The sequence below is a fragment of the Cervus elaphus genome, chromosome 3 (genome assembly GCF_910594005.1).
Source record: "Cervus elaphus chromosome 3, mCerEla1.1, whole genome shotgun sequence".
NCBI lineage: Eukaryota > Metazoa > Chordata > Mammalia > Artiodactyla > Cervidae > Cervus > Cervus elaphus.
The window spans coordinates 37813065-37833994 of record NC_057817.1 but is presented as its reverse complement, the minus strand read 5'-3'; positions in this window follow the sequence as shown (position 1 = coordinate 37833994).

Here is a 20930-nt window from a genome sequence, read left to right as displayed (position 1 = left end):
GTTCCTTGCTGAACAACCTTCTTCATACAACAACTCACAATGTAGCAGTTTTCTTCTTCAAAGTTAGCAGGGAAGAGATTTGAAGAGATTTTCCTAGCAGGACAGATGTTCCAATCATATGAAACATAATCATAGATATGTAAGCATGTATATCTGTAACCTTGCTGTATTCTATTGGTTAGGAGCAAGTCACAGGTCTTGCCCACATTCATAAGGAGAGAATTACATATGGACACCAACACCAGTAGCAGGGATCATAGAAGCCACTTTTAAAATCTATCTACTACCCAAGTTTCAGTATTATCTTTTTACAAACGAAAAATAAACTAAGAAAGGTAAAATAAATCATCAGTCAGTAGCTAAGCCAAATTTTGAACACAAATGTCTTTAAACCCAGGGTTTGGCTTCTTAACCACTATAATGCCAGGGAAAGGTTCAAAGAAGATGCAGAACTAGAGCCTGACTGGCTTATTCTGAATACGTTTAGAGAACGAATGGGTTGGGGAACCAACAGCAAGGAGCCAGGAAAGAATAGGAGTATTATAGGAGAGGAAGGAGATGGTCCAATTGTGATCAACCTTCTTTGGGTTGATTCCATGGGGAGTTAGAGTAGCACTAGTTTAGAAGGTCAGAGATGCCTTGATCTAATGCAGTACTCAACAGGGAATTATCGTAGGTATTTAAGAACTCTTTCGAGTATTAAGATGAAACAAATATCATTGTCTCATTCTAATCAATATATCTGAATCTTCTTAGAAAATAAACCTTGATGTTAACCAAAGTGGACCTCCATTTGTACTTGACAATGCCTTTTAAAACATGGCTATAAATGATTTAAACAAATAAATATTGATATTAGGTTAAAGATATTTCTTACAGGAGCATCTTCAGTTAGATCTAAATGGAAGAAGGACCTTGCAATTAAAAAAGAACCTGTGTTTAGGAGGTCTTTACCATGCTCCCTAAGTCATAAATCCTAGAATATGTGCTCTTGGATGCTCTTCTTATCAGTGAGCTGTGAGACAGGATATGGTGGAAATCAGCTACCCTTTAAGCACTGGATTGCATAGCCCTCCACCTCACAGGACAGCCACCAGATATAGACCAGCCTCTCTAGCGCTCTTATGGAATGAAATGGAGGGAAAACATGGGGTTTGAGAATAGAAGTTCATACTAAAGAGTCACTGGAAATAATGAAGTATTTCCTCCCTCCAACACTCATATTACTACTTGCTTTCACTCCTTACTTAACAAATTAACAAATATCACCATAATGTTTGGTATAATGAGATGAGATGATTCAGTTCAGTTCAGTCGCTCAGTCGTATCCGACTCTTTGCGACCTCATCAATCGCAGCACGCCAGGCCTCCCTGTCCATCACCAACCCCCGAAGTTTACTCAAACTCATGCCCATCGAGTCGGTGATACCATCCAGCCATCTCATCCTCTGTAGTCCCCTTCTCCTCCTGCCCCCAATCCCTCCCAGCATCAGGGTCTTTTCCAATGAGTCAACTCTTTGCATCAGGTGGCCAAAGTATTGGAGTTTCAGCTTCAGCATCAGTCCTTCCAATGAACATCCAGGACTGATCTCCTTTAGGATGGACTGGTTGGATCTCCTTGCAGTCCAAGGGACTCTCAAGAGTCTTCTCCAACACCACAGTTCAAAAGCATCAATTTTTCGGCGCTCAGCTTTCTTCACAGTCCAACTCTCACATCCATACATGACCACTGGAAAAACCATAACCTTGACCAGACGGACCTTTGTTGGCAAAGTAATGTCTCTGCTTTTTAATATGCTATCTAGCTTGGTCCTAACTTTCCTTCCAAGGAGTAAGAATCTTTTAATTTCATGCTGCAGTCACCATCTGCAGTGATTTTGGAACCCAAAAAAATAAAGTCTGACACTGTTTCCACTGTCTCCCCGTCTATTTCCCATGAGGTGATGGGACCAGATGCCATGACCTTAGTTTTCTGAATGTTGAGCTTTAAGCCAACTTTTTCACTCTCCTCTTTCACTTTCATCAAGAGGCTTTTTAGTTCCTCTTCACTTTCTGCCATAAGGGTGCTGTCATCTGCATATCTGAGGTTATTGATATTTCTCCTAGCAATCTTAATTCCACCTTGTGCTTCTTCCAGCTCAGCGTTTCTCATTATGTACTCTGCATAGAAGTTAAATAAGCAGGGTGACAACATACAGCCTTGACGTATTCCTTTTCCTATTTGGAACCAGTCTGTTGTTCCATGTCCAGTTCTGCTGTTGCTTCCTGATCTGCGTACAGGTTTCTCAAGAGGCAGGTCAGGTGGTCTGGTGTTCCCATCTCCTTCAGAATTGTCCACAGTTTATTGTGATCCACACAGTTGAAGGCTTTGGCCTAGTCAATAAAGCAGAAATAGACGTTTTTCTGGAATTCTCTTGCTTTTTTGATGATCCAGAGGATATTGGCAATTTGATCTCTGGTTCCTCTGCCTTTTCTAAAACCAGCTTGAGTATCTGGAAGTTCTCAGTTCATGTATTGCTGAAGCCTGGCTTGGAGAATTTACCTGTCCACTAATAATCCAGAGTGTAGGCTTAGAGCCAGGCAACCTGAGTTAGATCCTCACTGTGAACAAGCTACTTCAGTTTCTTCATTTCCAAAAGAGAGGGTAAAAGTGAGATAATAAATAAGGTTTGCAGAAAGATAAAGAGAGATAATACATATTAAAGTGTTTAGGGAATGAAATGTAGTAGACACATAATAAAATGTTCATGATTATATCAGTGCACAGCGTAATGCTTTGCTAATAAAAGTAAAATGAATTTTGTTGAATAAAAAATCCAATATAATGAACACATTCCTGAATCCTTTTCCATCTTATGTTTTTCTGAGAAGGGCACACAGCCACACAGAGGTTCTTGGAATGTCCACTTTACCGAAGATTTGGCAGAGTGGAACAAATCTAACTCATAAGTAATTTCAAAAAATTTAAATCAGAAATGTATATCAAGTGATACATAGGAAGCCTTCTAAAGTTTTAGTTCTGTTTCCAGGTTACGATCTTCCTACTCCCTGCTTCAGGGATCACTTCCTCCTACAAAGGTCAACTGCATGTCCCACTAGCCACCAATCAGCATGTTTTGAACTGAACTTTATCTCTCTTTTTCATTTTTCTTATTAATATGTAAGTTTTTAATGTATCAAATAGATAAGCCAAAGACTTAAGAGAAAATGTTTGCAAAACATATTTGACAAAGTACTAATATGTGGGATATGGACATAACTCATATGTGTGTGCTTAATCATTCAGTCATGCCCAACTCTTTGTGACCCCATGGACTGCAGCCCACCAGGCTCCTCTGTCTATGGGATCTCCCAGGCAAGAACACTAGAGTGGATTGCCATTTTCTTATCCGGGAGATCTTCCTGACCCAGGGATGGAACCCTTATCTCCTGTGTCTCTTGCATCGCAGGCAGATTATTTACCCACTGAGCCATTGGAGAAGCCCACCATCAATCTCACTTCTGAGCATAAACCTAGAAAAGAGGAAAACTCTAATTTGAAAAGATACATGCATGCCAATGTTCATAGCAGCACTATTTACAATAGATAGCACATGAAAGCCACCTAAACATCCATGAACAGATGAATGGATAAAGAAGCCGTGGCATAGCATCACCAACTCAATGGACATGAATTTAAACAAACTTCAGGAGACAGTGAAGGACAGGGAAGCCTGGTGTGCTGCAGTCCATGGGGTGGCAAGGAGTCAGCCACAACTTAGCAACTGAACAACAACAACAAATACAATGGAATGTTAGTCATAAAAAAGAAAAAGATATTGCCATCTGCAGCAACATGGATAGACCTAGAGATTATCACAATAATGATAAATGAAGTAAATGAAGTAAATCAGAAACACAAACATATGATATGACTTATATGTGGAATCTAAAAAACATGATACAAATGAACTTATTTACAAAACAGAAATAGACTCACAGGCATTGAAAACAATTAGTTACCAAAGTAGAAAGTGTGGGAGAGGAGGGAGAAAGTAGAAGTTTGGAATTTACAGATACACACTACTCTATATAAAATATAGATAAACAATAAGGATCTGCTATATGGAGCATGAAAATACATTCAATATGTCGTAATAATCTATAATATAAAAGAATCTGAAAAATAATTAATATATATGTATAACTGAATCACTTTGAAACTAACACAACATTGTATATCAATTATATTTCAATTTTTAAAATTTTGGATATAAGGGGAATGTAGAAATTAAATAATAGATTGTTTTTGTTTTTCAGTCACTAAGTCATGTCTGACTTTCTGAGATTCCATGAACTGCAGCACTCCAGGCTTCCCTGTCCTTCACTGTCTCCAGGAGTTTGCCCAAACTCATGTCCAGTGAGTCAGTGATGCCATCCAACCATCTCATCCTCTGTCACTGCTTTCTCCTCTTGCCCTTAAACAATAGATATTGAACAGCAAAAGGTTGAACTCAGGTTTATAATTAGTTGATAATAACAGATTTCAGGAATGTTTTTGTTTTACATTAAAAAGTGAAGCAAGCCATAGAATAAAAACAAATTTGTATGTAGAAATATCATTTATCCAGTAATAGATAGCCCATGAGGCCCACAGCATAATTATTAAAACAGTTACTAATTTCCAAAAGAAAAAAAAAGACCCACTAAAAGGAAGCAATAGGTTTAGACAGGCACTTCAAACGAGAAATATATAAATTATCAATAAGTACATGAAAAAGTATGCAGCCGTCATCAGAGATATGAAAATTAAAATTATAATGAAATACCCTATATACCCACCCAAACTGTGCAAGTTTTTAAAATTGACAACATCTAATGTTGGCAAGGATGTAGAGTAAACAGAACTCTTCATACACTATGAATGAGCAATTCTATTCCTAGTTTTCACCCAAGAGAATCAAAGCACATATTAACAGAAAACTTGAACAAGAATGTCCATAGAAGTTTTATCCATAACTGCTAGACACTGGAAATTGCCCTGAGATCCATCAATAAGAAAACCAATAAACTGTGGTGTAATCATAAATGGAACACAATTCAGCAATAAAAAGGAACTAATTACTAATACATGCAACAGAATGGATGAATCTTAAAACATTATGCTACTTGAAAGAATAATTCATACTATATGATTAAACCCTGCAATAAGCAAAAGGTGGGGGTTGCCTGGGAAAGGGCATGATATGGTGATAATGTTCTATATCTTGACATGGATTTGCATCACACAGAGGTTTGCATTTGTCAAAAATCAGTAAATAAACACTTTAGATTTTTATTTTCTTTGTAATATGTATATTTTATAGCAAAAGAAAAATAACTTGTAAATAAATACTTCAGACTATATGCTGATGTCCACAGTTGACTTTGACAGTGTCAAAAGATGGATTAAAGGATGAGATGAGGACAAATAATCAAACAGATATGTTTTGAAACAAATAGAGTCAATGTTAGTGGTAGAATCTAGGCAGTAGTTCTATGAGTATTCATTATAAAATTAGTTGATTTCATAATAAAATATTGGAAAATTTAGGATAATGAAAAACTGAATTATAAAAACCCACTGGTGAGAAAAAATTCACAGCAGTTTCTGAACTTTCCATGAAAGGAAAAAATGTTTTAAATTGTAGACACACATGCATACATATAGTCTTTTAAATTATAACTAGAGCTTCATAGAGCACTTATAGTATTGTCTATGGTATAAGTATTTCTCTGCAAAAACAGAATTAAAAGATTTTAAAACTCACAGCTATCCTGAAACAAGAATAGAATTGAAAGACTATTAGTACAATATCTTAATCCCAGTAAAAGTGATAGGTTATTTTATCACCAAAAATATTCTTTAAGGAAAATAAACAGAAAAATGCAGACTGCAAAGATTTTCTTCAGATTTCATTAATATCTACTGTTTTTCAGGTCAGATACTGTGACTTTGATTGTGTTTTTAATGATTTTTGCTTAAAATTTATTCTATTGCCTACATCAGCATTTTTCAACATTTAGTACTTCTTGACTTCCTGCATCAGAAGCACTGGGGAAAACATGTTGAAGATTAAGATCCTTTGTCCCAACCTATACAAGTAGTAATCAGATTTTTAGACAATTTTATTTTATTTCTTTAATTTTTATACGTGGTTGAGCCAGAATTGAGAGCTATGGCTCTATAAATGCTGTTATATTAAATATGCTCTGCTAGCAGCAGGCACATAACAAAGACTCGCTGGCAATCTGCCCATTAACTTGTGCCGACTCCCTAACAGCTCCTAGTGTGTGCCCCCAGTTTCTCCTCCCCACCCCACTAACACACTTCTTAGTGGTCTCCTGTGACCTAGGCACAATCTCCTTAAGTGCTGGCTCATTTTCCAGCTGATTTATAGAGTAAAGCTGATGGGTACATTAGAGGGTAATATGGGATCACTTATGGTCCTACTACTACAGCTCCCAGCCAAGGCTGGTATAATGGGATAGGCAGAGCATGCTGTGCATAGGGGTCCCCAAACAGGAAAGGATTCAGACTCTGATCCCTGCTTTTATTCATTTAGTAGTAAATGTTTTGTGCATTTCCAGTACAGAGGCCAAGTCTCCTCCTTTTTTTTTTTTTTTTTCTTTTTAATGTCCCCTAGAGAAAAGGGCTATGAAGAAAGCTGAGCACCGAAAAATTGATGCTTTTGAACTGTGGTGTTGGAGAAGACTCTTGAGAGTCCCTTGGACTGCAAGGAGATCCGACCAGTCCATACTAAAGGAGATCAGTCCTGGATGTTCATTGGAAGGACTGATGCTGAAGCTGAAACTTCAATACTTTGGCCACCTCATGCGAAGAGTTGACTCATTGGAAAAGACCCTGATGCTGGGAGGGATTGGGGGCAGGAGGAGAAGGGGACGACAGAGGATGAGATGGCTGGATGGCATCACCGACTCGATGGACATGAGTTTGAGTAAACTCCGGGAGTTGGTGATGGACAGGGAGGCCTGGCGTGCTGTGACTCATGGGGTCGCAAAGAGTCAGACACGACTGAGTGACCGAACTGAACTGAACTGAGAGAAAATCCCTCTAAAATTCTCAGTGGAGACATGCACATGGCAGATTTACCTATATCAACAGTCATCTTTCACCAAGGTAAAAACTGACAAAGATGTAAATTGAAGGGCAATCTTAAAGAAGAAAGGGAAGAAAGACATGACCCAGGAAGTACTGGTGGGTAGAAATGGGGCTAAAGTCAACCCTGCACTCATGCATATAACAATGTCTTTGGTCTATCAGTAGAGAACAGTGAATCTTTCTATTTCTTCCACTAAATAGTTCATAAGCCTAGTTCCAAAAGCTCCTGATGGAACAGGTCTCCTCACTCTGGAAGCATGTAACTATTGTCCCCATTTGTCAAACTGCGTTCCAAAACTCAGACCCCAAAACCCTTGTTCCTCCAGACCATTAGTTACCATTAAATGAATTTTGGAAATGCTGCAGATTACACCCCATTTGAGTTGGTCATAATGCTGCTCCTCAGATTAAATACTTAAAAGTTCTGTTCTAAAGAAATCTATTTAACTTCCCTTAACGCATTTATGAAATTTGACTAGTAATGTCTTTTTACATTTAACACATAAATGGAATGCCCTGCAGAATATTATTTTGCAGTTGCTACCTTAGAGATGGCTTTGCCTCCTTGTATTCTCTTTTCTTTCTGCTCAAGGCACCTAATATCTTCATACCACCACTGGCTTGTCAAAATTCCAACTGAAATGTTAATCCCAAACTCAGGACCCAAGTACATAATTGTCAGGGCAGCCAGTGCAAAATGAAAGTGTGAGGTCCTCTGTTCAAATGTTATTAAGGATTTCAGGGTGGCAACAGCATAGTATAGAACCAAGTATGTGGTCCTTCTGAGTAAGACTCTTACTTGCCTTCCTTTTCTCATCTTTCATCATCCATCAAAAAAGGAAAGCAACCTAATTATTTTTTTAAGCAACCTAATTAATCTTGTGAGTTGAAGAAATTAATGATACTAGTAGAAGAAAGATGAAGGGATTTTCTTGACACAATATCCAAAAATCAAACCAAAAAAAAAACCTGCTTAAATAATGGGGCTGATATTTAGCAGAAAGAGTATGTTTAAAGGAAGGTAGTAAATGATGAAATATTTTGAAATCATTTCGCAAAAGAGAGAATGGGTTTAGTCTAAAATGTGTCGAGGCCAGTGAAGAAAAAGCTTGGAGGTAAAGAAATTATGGCATGATACTTATCTACCATGAAGGCCTCATGGAGACAGGACTTGAGCCAGTTCCTAATATCTTAATTAGATTTGATGAGAGTGCTGGGTTGAGAAAAGCACCACAGGCAAAGGACTCCCATGAGCCAAACAGCAGGGGAACTTACTGGAAGAACACTCTTGCTACATACAAGGAAATTAAGGCTTCTAACATTTCCCTTATGCATTACTCAGAGGCATAACATATCCAAACTGCTGAAAAGAAAAAATTCTGAAGATAGCCAGAGAAATAAGACATGTTATATATAAAGGAACAAAGATGAAGTTAGAGTCATCTTCTCATCAAAACCTCTGCAAGCCAGAAGACAAGAGAATGACATCTTTAAAGTGCTAGAAGACAAAAACTGTCAGCCAGTATTCCATTCCTAGCAAAAGAATCTTTCCAAAAAGAAGGAGAAATAAAGACTTTCTCAAAGCCTGAAAGAAACCATAGCCTGTGTACCTACTCTGTAAATGTTATAGGCAGTTCTTCAAACAAAAGGAATATGGTATCCGTCTTAGTTTGCTTGGGCTAAGATAACAAAATATAAACCTGGTCGCTAAAACAACAATTTTCTCACAGCTCTGGGGGCAGAAGTCCATGTTCAGAGTGCCAGCATGGTCAGAGTCTAGAAAAGGCTCTCTTCCTGGCTTGGAAATGTCCACCTTCTAGCTGTGTGCCCATATGGCAGAAAAATGGTGAGCTAGTTCTTGGGCATCCCTTCTTAAAAAGGAACCAATCTCATCAGACCAGAGCCCTGCCATTAGGACCAAATCACCTCTCAAAGGTCCTGTTTTCAATAGACACCATTACACTGGGGTTAAGACTTCAACATACGAATTGGGTGGAGGTACAGGGATACTTTCAGTTCATAATAAGATCAGACTGAAACTTGGATACACACACACACACACACACACACAGTGAATAATACTGGAAATAAAATATATCAAGCTTTGACAGAATAGCAGTGTTACCTATCTTGTTCACTGCTAGATTTCAGACAGAGAAGGATCTGAGGTATACTCAATAAATATTTCCATTTATAAATGAGTTAAGAATGCCAGAATAAGTTAATGTACACCTGATTAATTGATGTGAGTTCTGAATGATGTTAGTACAATAGTACCATTACAAGTTCATTTAAGACTTTTAGACTCTGTGGGAGAAGGCGAGGGTGGGATGTTCAGAGAGAACAGCATTGAAACAAGTATACTATCAAGGGTGAAACAGATCACCAGCCCAGGTTGGATGCATGAGACAAGTGCTCAGGGCTGGTGCACTGGGAAGACCCAGAGGGATGGAATGGAGAGGGAGGCGGGAGAGGGGATCGGGATGGGGAACACATGTAAATCCATGGCTGATTCATGTCAATGTATGGCAAAAACCACTACAATATTGTAAAATAATTAGCTTCCAACTAGTAAAAATAAATGGAAAAAAAAAACAAGTTCATTTATACCACCAGTTTTATACAGGGTCTCATAAAAATTAATTCCAAGTCATCAAAGACTTTTTAGTTTAAGATCAGTAGGATTCCAGCCTTCTACCATCACAATCTCATCTGAGGGTAATTGCTCTAGAAATCCTGCTATATAGGGGTAGAATTTCCTTTAAACATGAAGGTGAGCGTTAAAATTTAGGAATAATCATGCAGATCTATACATAAAAATACTGAAAGAACTAAAAATCTAGAACAATTTAAAATGAAATATAAAAAATACTCTATGATTTCATTTATAAGCAAACTATAGCAAAACAAATCTGAAAATTAGTTATTCTCAGGGAAGCTGGTTATCAAGGGGCACAAGAGAACTTTCTAGTATGATAGACATGTATATCTTTATAGGAATGTAGGATACATGAGTGTATTCATTTATAAAAACCCAACAAATTGGACTCAATATCTATGCCTTTTTTCCAAAGAACACATAGAAAAGGCCAACATACAAATGAAAAAATGTTCAACATTTCTAATCAGAGAAATGCAAATTAAAACTGCAATGAGATATCACCTCACACTGTCAGAATGGCTATCATCAAAAAGACAAGAAATAACAAGTGTTGGCAAGGATATTGACAAAAGGGAACCATCATGCACTACTGGTGGGAATATAAATTGATACAGTCACTATAGAAAACAGTATGGAGTTTCTTCAAAAATTTAAAAATAGAATTACCATACAATTCAGCTATTCCATTCCTAGGTATTTATCTGAAGAAAACAAAAACATTCATTTGGAAAGAAACATGTACCCCAATGTTCATAGCAGCATTATTTACAAAGGCCAAAATATGGAAGCAACCAACATGCCCATTTACAAACCAATGGATAAAAAAGATATGGTATACACACACACACACACACACATATATATATAGTGGAATAATATATGACAAAGAAAGAAATCTTGCCATTTGTATAATATGGACAGATCTGGAGGTTATTTTACTCAGTGAAATAAATCAGAAAAAGACAAATACTGCATATCTTCACTTATATGTGGAACCTAAAAAACAAGCAAAAAATTTAACAAGACAGAAACAGACATCTTCACAGATACAAAGAAAAAATTTAGAGGTTGTCAAAGGGGAAGGAGTGGGAGATAGGCCAAAAAGGTGCAGGAGATTAAGAGGTATGAACTACCAGGTATAAAATAAATGTCACAGGGATACAATGGACATTACAAAGAATGTAGTCAGTAGCATAATAATTTACATGGTGTACAATCTATAAAAATATCAGGTCAGTATATTGTACACCTGAAACTAATATAATATTATAAGTCAACTATACTTCAACTTTTAAATTTTAAATTAAATTTAAAAATCTAGTGTGTGCCATTTACCAGCTGGGTAATCTCAGATAATTTAACTTCCCAGGTAATTTTTTTAACTTCTCTTAAAAAATTATTTATGCCTTTTATTGTATATATTTATATTTTATTTTATATATATTTCATTTTTGTCCTCAAAAAGCTCTAACTAAATATTGAATTCAAATCCTTAGGTTTTCTTTTGGTGGTGCTATGAGTTAATGATTCTAAAACTAGTTTCTATATAACTTGAATAAATGAATAAATATTTTGGGAAAATGGGAGTTGAGTCCTTTATTGATGGAGAAGGGAGTTACAAATCTAGAAAGGGGAAGGCTATTTAAAAAAACCCTGTGGAGTTACATGTATTCCCCATCCCAATCCCCCCTCCCACCTCCCTCTCTACCCAGTCCCTCTGGGTCTTCCCAGTGCACCAGGCCCGAGCACTTGTCTCATGCATCCAACCTGGGCTGGTGATCTGTTTCACCATAGATAATATAAATGTTTCAATGTTGTTCTCTTGAAACATCCCACCCTCGCCTTCTCCCACAGAGTCCAAAAGTCTGTTCTGTACATCTGTGTCTCTTTTTCTGTTTTGCGTATAGGGTTATCATTACCATCTTTCTAAATTCCATATATACGTGGCTGATTCATGTCAATGTATGACAAAACCCACTACAGTATTGTAAAGTAATTAGCCTCCAACTAATAAAAATAAATGCAAAAATAAATAAATAAATAAATAAACCCTGTGGTATTGAGTTGTAATTGGAGATATCAGAAGTACCTTGATTGTTAAAGAGAAATAAATGTAGATATAGGGGCATGTATATCTATGTGTATATATGTGTGTTTCCTAGCTAGGTACACAGAGAGTTGTTTACACAAAAAGTAAATTCTTGTATCAGTGACTGATCTTGATTTTTATATAGCATTCTCCATTAAAAAGAACCAAAGAACCAAAGCTCTGGGGAAAAGATTGATTCCAGGGTTGGGACAGAGGCAGTACAAGATGAGTCTGGAGCATCTTATGCCACAAAGTAAGGAAATGCTCAAAGAATGCTGCTGCTACTTCAGTAGTGGCCAACTCTTCCTGACCCTATGGACTGTAGCCTGTACTCCTGTACAAAATCTCAAATTATCTCCCCACAACTGAAACCTGGCAGACATTATCTTAACCAAGTGATAAAAGTTAACATCACCAATACTGGCACAAACCAACATTATGTGTCTCCTGATACAATACAATTAGTAAGACACATAACTTCTGTGGTTTTCCTGCCAAAATTGTATAAGCCAAATCTAATCATGAGGAAATATCAGACAAAACAAATTGAGGGATATTCTACAAAATAACTGGCCTGTATTCAAATTTTCAAAGTTAGGAAAGATGAAAAAACTCAGGTAGAAGGAAAGTAAGGAGCCATGACAAACAAAAACAATATATGCTTCTGAACTGGCCTTCAAGAACTGACAATATTTGAATATAGATAATGACTTTGATTAACATATGTGTCAATGTTACAATTCTTGATTTTGATCATTATATTACTGTGGTTGTATAAAAGTTTTCCTTGTTTTCAGGACGTACACACAGTAATATATGGAGTGAAATAGCAGGTATATCTGATGGCTATGACTTATTCTGAAGTGGTTCAAAGGAAAGAATATGTGTACACTTCACACATGTACATATATACCCAAACAGAGGGGTAGAGCAATGGGATAAAATACACTCAGAATTGATGAGTCTGCATCAAGAGTATATGGGGAACTTCTGGTTCAAGATGGCAAAGTAGAAGGATGTGTGCTCATCTCCTGCGAGAGCACCAAAATTGCAACTAGCTGTTGAACTGTTGACAGAAGGATGCTGGAACCCACCAAAAAAAGATACCCCATGTCCAAAGACAAACAAGAAGCTGTAGTGACATGGTAGGAGGGTTCAATCATAATAAAATCAAATCCCAAAACCACTGGGTGGGTGACCCACAGACTGGAGAACAATAATACCAAAGAAGTTCTTGCACTGCTGTGAAGGTTCTGAACCCCACATCAGGCTTACCAGCCTGGGGATCTGACAAGGGGACTGGGAACCTCCAGGGAATCTGGTCTTGAGGCCAGCAGGATTTGATTATAGGACTTCCAGAGGACTGGGAGAAAGAGAGTCTCCAGTCCTGGAGGGCACAAACAAAATTTTTCATGCACCAAGACCCAGAGGAGAGGAGCAGTGACCCCACAGGAGACTGAACCAAAACTACCCGCTAGTGTGGGAGGGCCTTCTCTGCAGACATGGATTAGCTGGGGCTCACCACCAGGATGGGGCACTGAAAGGTCCCCCTTGGCGTAAATCCTCTTGAAGTTCACCATTAACCTCCCACAGAGCCCTAGACCCCAGGGCTGGGTTGTCTCAGGCCAAACTGCACCAAGGAGGGAGTGCAACCCCACCCATCAGCAGATAATTAGATCAAAGCTTTACTGAGCAAAGTCTTACCCACCAGAGAAAGACCCGGTTTTTTCCATTGCCAGTCCCTCTCATCAAGAAGCTTACATAAGCCTCTTAGCTTCATCCACCAGAGGAAGGATAGGAAGAAGCAAGAAGAACCACAGACTCACAGTGGCTAAAACAAAAACCATATTACAGAACAGTAATCAAGATGCAAAAACAGAAAGTTATGTCCCAGATGAAGGGACAAGATAAAATCCCAGAAGAACAGCTAAATGAAGTGGAAATAAGCAACCTTCCAGAAAAAGAATTCAGAATAATGACAGTGAAGATGATCCAGCATCTTGGGAAAAGAATGGAGGCAAAGATTGGGAAGATGCAAGAAATGTTTACCAAGACCTAGAAGAACTAAAAAACAAACAAACAGAGATGAATAATACACAAGAAGGAACCCATAGCAGAATAACTGAGGCAGAAGCACGGATAAATGACCTGGAGGACAAAATGGTGGAAATCACTGCCGCAGAACAGAATATAGAAATAAGAATGAAAAGAAATGAAGACAGCGTAAGAGACCTCTGGAACAACATTCACCAATATTCACATTATAGGTGTCCCAGAAGGAGAAGAGAGAAAGGACCTGAGAAAATATTTGAAGAGATAATAGCTGAAAACTTCCCTAACATGGGAAAGAAAATAGTCAACCAAGTCCAGAAAGTACAGAGAGTCCAGGCAGGATAAACCCAAGGAGGAACACACTGAGACACACAGTAATCAAACCGACAAAAATCTAAGACAGAGATAAAGTATTAAAAGGAACAAGGGGAAAACAAAAAATAACATACAAGGGAACTCCCATCAGGCGATCAGCTGATTTCTCAACAGAAACTCTACAAACCAGAGGAATGGCATGATATATTTAAAGTGATGAAAGGGAAGAGCCTACAACCAAGACTACTCTACCCAGCAAGACTCTCCTTCAGATTTGATGGAGAAATCAAAAGCTTTCCAGACACGCAAAAGTTAACAGAATTCAGCACCACCAAACCAGCTTTACAACAAATGCTAAAGGAACTTCTCTAGACAGGAAACACCAAAGAAGGAAAAGACCTATAGAAAATAAATCCCAAACAACTAAGAAAACGTTAATAGGATCATACATATTGATAATTACCTTAAATGGAAATGGATTAAATGCACCAACCAAAATACACAGACCGGCTGCCTGGATGAAAACATGTGCATATAGGCACTTCCACTTACCACATCACTCTGCTTGATCCCCACCCAATTTTATGTTATTATTTTATATTAAGTTAATCATGTTCCAATTATGGTTTGCAGTTGTAATGATCTTTTATTTTTTGTCTTGCTATTGATTGTGAAAACTGACAAATGTCTTTTAATATTGAGATTATTTAAATATTACTCACATATACCATTGTATCATGATTGGTCAACAGAAAAATAATAGAACTCTATATCACCAAAACTAAGATCGAATTAAAAAAACCTGTAATCACTCTTTAAAAATCCAGATGCATATCAGAATTATCTTGATATATTTCAAAAAATGCAAATGTTCAGGTATTCCTTTTTTCTCCAGAGTTCCAGATATATTTCTAATGAGCATTCATGTTTAAAAACAATCAGACTATTCACATGAGGATCTTTTACTTTTATCTAGTTTGTTTCACTTTTTCTATTTCATATTCAGTGCTCCCATTTCATTTTGTTTCTGTTCACCAATTTCTCCATATCTTCTTTTTTGTTAATGTTCTTTCTTAGGTCTTTATCAAGTGGTAGAAAATCTTTTGCATACATATATATAAGTATGTGTAATATATATAAATTTTAGAAAACATGAATTTTTGCCTAACTAAAAAATTATGACATTTTGAGTCCACTTGTTTGATTTAGTATGAATAGAATGCTAGATTTCTAATTGAAAAATAGATATGCAACAAAGGTTTACTGCATAGCATAGAGAACTATAGTCAATATCTTGGATTAACCTATGATGAAAAATAATTTCAAAAATAATATATGTGTGTATGCATAAACATTGTAAGTCAACTATACTTTGATAAAATATAGTTTTTTTTAAATGATAAATAAATTAAAAGAAGATCATATGGGATTTCCTTGTACTATTCTTACAAATTTTTGTAAATTTGAATTATGTCAAAACAAACTTTTTAAAAAGCAAAAGAATATTTAAGGTGGTATAAAGACCTTCAGTTCTAAGCTCTGCCATTAAGAGTGGCTGATAGCACACAGAATCTCTTGCTTGAATTCAGAGTGTGCCAGCGTAGAAGGTTGTACATTTGTATTTTAACTGAAGGTCATATTGACACAAACTTAATAAGAAGAAATTCTTTCTTTCAGACCCTCAGTCAGAAACCCTTGTGGAGGGAGGAGAAAAGCTGTGGTCTCTCAAGGACCTGCCATGCTGGAAGCACCACGACAGAAGCCACAGAGAACGCAGACCCAGGCCGGAAACTTCCCTCAGCTGTCTACTGCCTATGCAAGAGTCACAGGTCATTTAACCTCCCTGAGTTCTCACTTGTAAAATGGACATGGAGCATTCATTCAACCAGGTTATGTGGTTGTTGTTGATTATGTTAGTCGCTCAGTCGTGTCCAACTTTTTGTGACCCTGTGGGCTGTAGCCCACCAGGCTTCTCTGTCCATGGGATTCTCCAGGCAATAATACTAGAGTGTGTTGCCCTTCCCTTCTCCAGGGGGTCTTCCTGACCCAGGAATTGAATCCAGGTCTCCTGCACTGTAGACGGATTCTTGACTGTCTGAACCATCACATAAATAGAAAGCATGGAGGAGGCACTCAGTACATGTTACCCATTTTTGGTGCCAGGTACTTCTTTGCATTATTGCATTTAATCCTCAGAACCAAACTGAGAAAGGCATCATGTCTACATTTTAGGAAGCGGACTCAGAACAATTAAGAGTGTCACAAAATGTGTAAATAACCATTTCATAGATTCAGCCCTAGTGTGAGTGACTCCAGCCGTATTCATTCCTAGGCTGCACTATCGTACGGACACACAACATGCACATGGACCAGTGGGTAGCAGAAATAGGAAAGAGTAACAAGCTGAAGTTCAATGACCCTGCAGCTAATGGCTGATGAACACCTATTGATCTTAACCTGCATTTTGAGGACTTCATTTACTTCTTCTTAATAAATGATAGAATAACTTGAAATGACATTTTCATTATTTCCTCAAACTATAATGCCAAAGGACCACTAGTGACATGTTAATTATGATGCCATTATAGATACAAGTCTTTTTTCTTCTATTCCTACTGGCATCACTACCAGCATTGCCATTAATAAGAGGATATTGATGATGGCCTAGAAATCTCTATTATCAAGTTAGTCATATTTTGCTTTTTAGAATTACATAGGTTAAAGTTTTAGCCTTAAAAAGCCATCAACCAAGAATTACAAGGTACATTTCAATTCACATATTTCAATAAAATGATAATATAGTCATTTTGCAGATGAGAGAACTCAGATTCAGTGTTTTTAAAAATCTCATGCTTCCAGACCCAAGATTTGAATCTGAAAATTGTTAGCCAGGCTAGTGTAAATGCCATCTTAATTGTCATGATATTAATAGCAGATGAGGAAGAGAAAAACTTCTAATAAAAATGGGCCACAAACTATCTAGGTTTGCTTTAATCAATTATGTAAATTGGCTCCAGGTTCACAAACTAAGCCCATGGAGAAAAAGAAATCAAGCTAGCTGAAAAGGTATATGCCTATATGCAGAAAAATTTTTAATTAAAATTTATTTTAAAAGCACCTTGATCTGTGGATTCCAAACCTTAGCTCTTCACAAAAGAAGTCAAGTATTGAGGAAGTATTGACTTGATTGAGGAAGGAGGGAAAGAAAAATGGAAGGAAAGAAGGAAAGGAGGGAGGGAGAGAGGGAAGGACAAAAGGAAAAAAAGAAAATGCAGTCTTTTCTAAAGCTGTTAGAGCTGGTTAACAGCCAATTTATCATTTCTAACCCTAAGAAGAGTATAATGAGATGGTAAAAAATTGCTATTCCAGTGTCAAAGGGCTTAATCATTTTTAGCTAATCTGCAATCCTGTCATGCAGCATAGATTAAATTTGCCACCACATTTGAACTCATAACTATTTCAAAAAAGTCACAAAAGACTACAAAATATTGTATAATCTTACATATTCTTGTAATAGCTGCTCAATCCAAATTCTTTTCCAAAAGCAGTTATACGGTCTGAACCAGGACTCTGTTCTATACACCTTTAAAGTGGTATGTATTATGATTGTTATTGTTACTATTCTCGTAATTAAACATTCAAAAAATCCACAGTAGAGTCAGGAGGGGATCGACTGCAATTCATTCTGGTGGGTCCTGCTAGACAGTATCCACCAGACTAGCACAGAGTAAAATATTGATAAGGACCTTTCTTGAACAATAAAGTCCTTCACATATATATGAAGTGCTCAGTAAATGCTTGATGAAGAGACCCGAAAAACAGAAGCACTTCCTGACTCTATTTGAGCTTCCCTCAAACATCTCACCAGAGACCAGCAAAGAACAATAAAAATAGCCACAAGCAGTATTAACACCAACTATGTACAACCCACTCCAATATTCTTGCCCAGAGAATCCCAAGGACAGAGGAGCCTGGCAGGCTACAGTCCACAGGATTGCAAAGAATCGGACTCGACATAGTGACTAAAACAACAAAACAACAATGTAATCACTTTACCTCACACTGTAATCACATTTGTTACCTCATTTAGTCCCCACAACAAATTAAGGAAATAAGTACTGGCATTATTCCCATTCCACATATGGAAAAACTGAGGCTCAGATCCAGGAAGTTATTTGCCCAAAGGCAAACAGTGGTGGTAACTAATGGAAATAAGCTTCAGACCAATTTCCCTGATTGCAATATCTGTGCTCTTAACCTCCGATGGGGCTATAATATCACAACTATCCTTCATGGTGGAAAAGAAATACAGCCCCAAAGAGGCCAATAAAAGAGCAGCTAAAAGGATGACTGGCAGTCCAAGGTTCCCTGACATTTGAAAAGCCCAGGGCATTGTGTTTGGCTGTTGTGAGTGGGGATAGGACATACAAATCCTCAGTCCTATTAAATGTGCACTCACAGGAAAGTACCAGCGTCTGCAGCCCTCCTGGATGGCACATTTATCACAGTTTCTAGGTTTAGACTTACATAACTCACTCTGATTTAATAGGTTTCTACTTTTTGCCTACTGCTAATGAGGCAAGTTCTTTTTCATTCCACTCAGGAGAAAGAAACCCCAGCAGAAGAGAGCTTCAGTCAGCATGCCTTTGAAAACTAATGGACTTGGAATTTGGCCTTAGAATGGTCTGGTGAGAGGAGCCCCAGAGGAGCTTCTTCACCTGCATCCATTGGAGTCAGGAAGCCTTCTCTTCTTGAGAATGCTCTATTAAAATGCAGAAGTCTTCATCACTGCCAGATACAATGCCAGAGGCCTGCTGGTTCCAGCCAAGTTCCAGACTTGGCCTCTAGCCTATGGATTCACAGCACCTTCCAGAGCGCCCCTATCCAACCAAATCCCCAGCCTGGCTTCCCAGCCAGCCCAGGCCTGCTGCCGCCCAGTCAGGACATGGCAGGACTTACTTCCTCATTACGCATGTTCACTGCAAAATCTCCAGTCTCATGCTTTCTCCACTGGCTCACCTCCCTCCACCTTCAAACACTGCAACATCATGATATTTATCATCCACACCAGCCTACTCTTGAGAGTGAAAGTGGACAGTGTATCAGTAACATGCTGAGACGAGAGACCTAAATCCACAAACTGAGATCCAGTCACCCCATCAAAATCTACATGACTGCCTTACCTTTAAAACAAAATTATATTTCAGCGGCTTTTCTGGTGACACAGTGGTAAAGAATCTGCCTGCCAATGAAGGAGACATGGATTTGATCCCTGGTCCAGGAAGATCCCACATGCTGCAGAGCGACTAAGCCTTGCACCACTGCTATTGAGCCTGTGCTCTAGAGCCCAGGAAACCCAAATACTGAGACCTCTTGCCATGACTACGGAAGACTACATACCCTAGAGCCCATTCTCAGCAACAAGAGAAGCCACCACAATAAGCCTGGGCACCGCAACTAGAGAGTAGCCCCTGCAGGTCGCAACTAGAGAAAAGCCTACACAGCAATAAAGACCCAGCACAGCCAAAGAACAAATCATTTTTTTAAAAAAATTACATTTCAGTCTAGTGCCTTTTGCGGAAACTCATCCAAATTCTTCCCCTTTCTTCTCCACCAAAATTCTAGAATGCGTTGCCTACAGAGATGGCCTGTGTGTATTTGCCAGCCCCCGTCCTCGCTAATCTCCGATCAATCTCTGCCTCTATCACACAATGCAGCTGATTTTCTACATACTAAAGCAAAGTTCCTTTTCTCCAGTCCGTATTCTCCTAAAGGCTTCTGCTCCATCTGATCCTTTTCAATTCTTCTGTACCCCAGCCTTTAGGTTCCTGAAGGTCTCACTGTCTCATCTGTTCTTTGTTCCCTATTATAAGTGGCAGGTACCTTTAAATATTTGAAACACCTGACTTTTCTGAGTTAAGTCTCGGTCATCCCTCATTTAGCGTGATTATGAGGCACTGTCATCCTGGCTGCTTCCTCTGGTTGAGCTCCGGTTCATCAGTAGTCTCCTTAGACTGTTTCATCCAGAAAGGGGCACACCCTGACCAGCGCAGAGAAACTCAAGACTGTCTCCACCCTCGGCCTCTCTCCACCACTTCCGCCTCGTACGGTCTTAGCTTTGTTAGCAGGCTCTTCACTCTGGGGGCTTCTATCATGGTGACAGTCTACAAAATCTCCTGGATCCTCACTGGTGAATTCTTACTAAGTTGCTTTCTTCCATCTTGACCTTGAGCAGTGAACTTTTTTGTCAACCCAAATAGAGGATTTTACATTTATCCTTGTTCCATTTCAGTGTCTGATTTCAATCCTATTTCACAGCCTGTCAAGACCCTTTTGAGTTTTAATGCCACCATCTATCATGTCAACCCTTCTTTCTACTGAGTTGTCTACAAATTTGATAAGCAGCCCTTATGCGAGTTTATCATCTGTATGTCAGTTGCAGCTTGGAAATAGCTGATTTTTCAAATATACATGTTAAAGATCTATTCTCTGCCTCTCAGCATCCTGTGTGACAGTATGTCATGAGGAGTTCTCACTTCCCAGTCTGACGTTTGGGACAGTGGTTCTCAAACGTGAGTGGACATCAGCATTACCTGTCACATTTGTTTAAATACATATTCCTGGGCCCAAACCAACTATTCTAATCAGATTGGAGAGGAGTCCAAGAATAC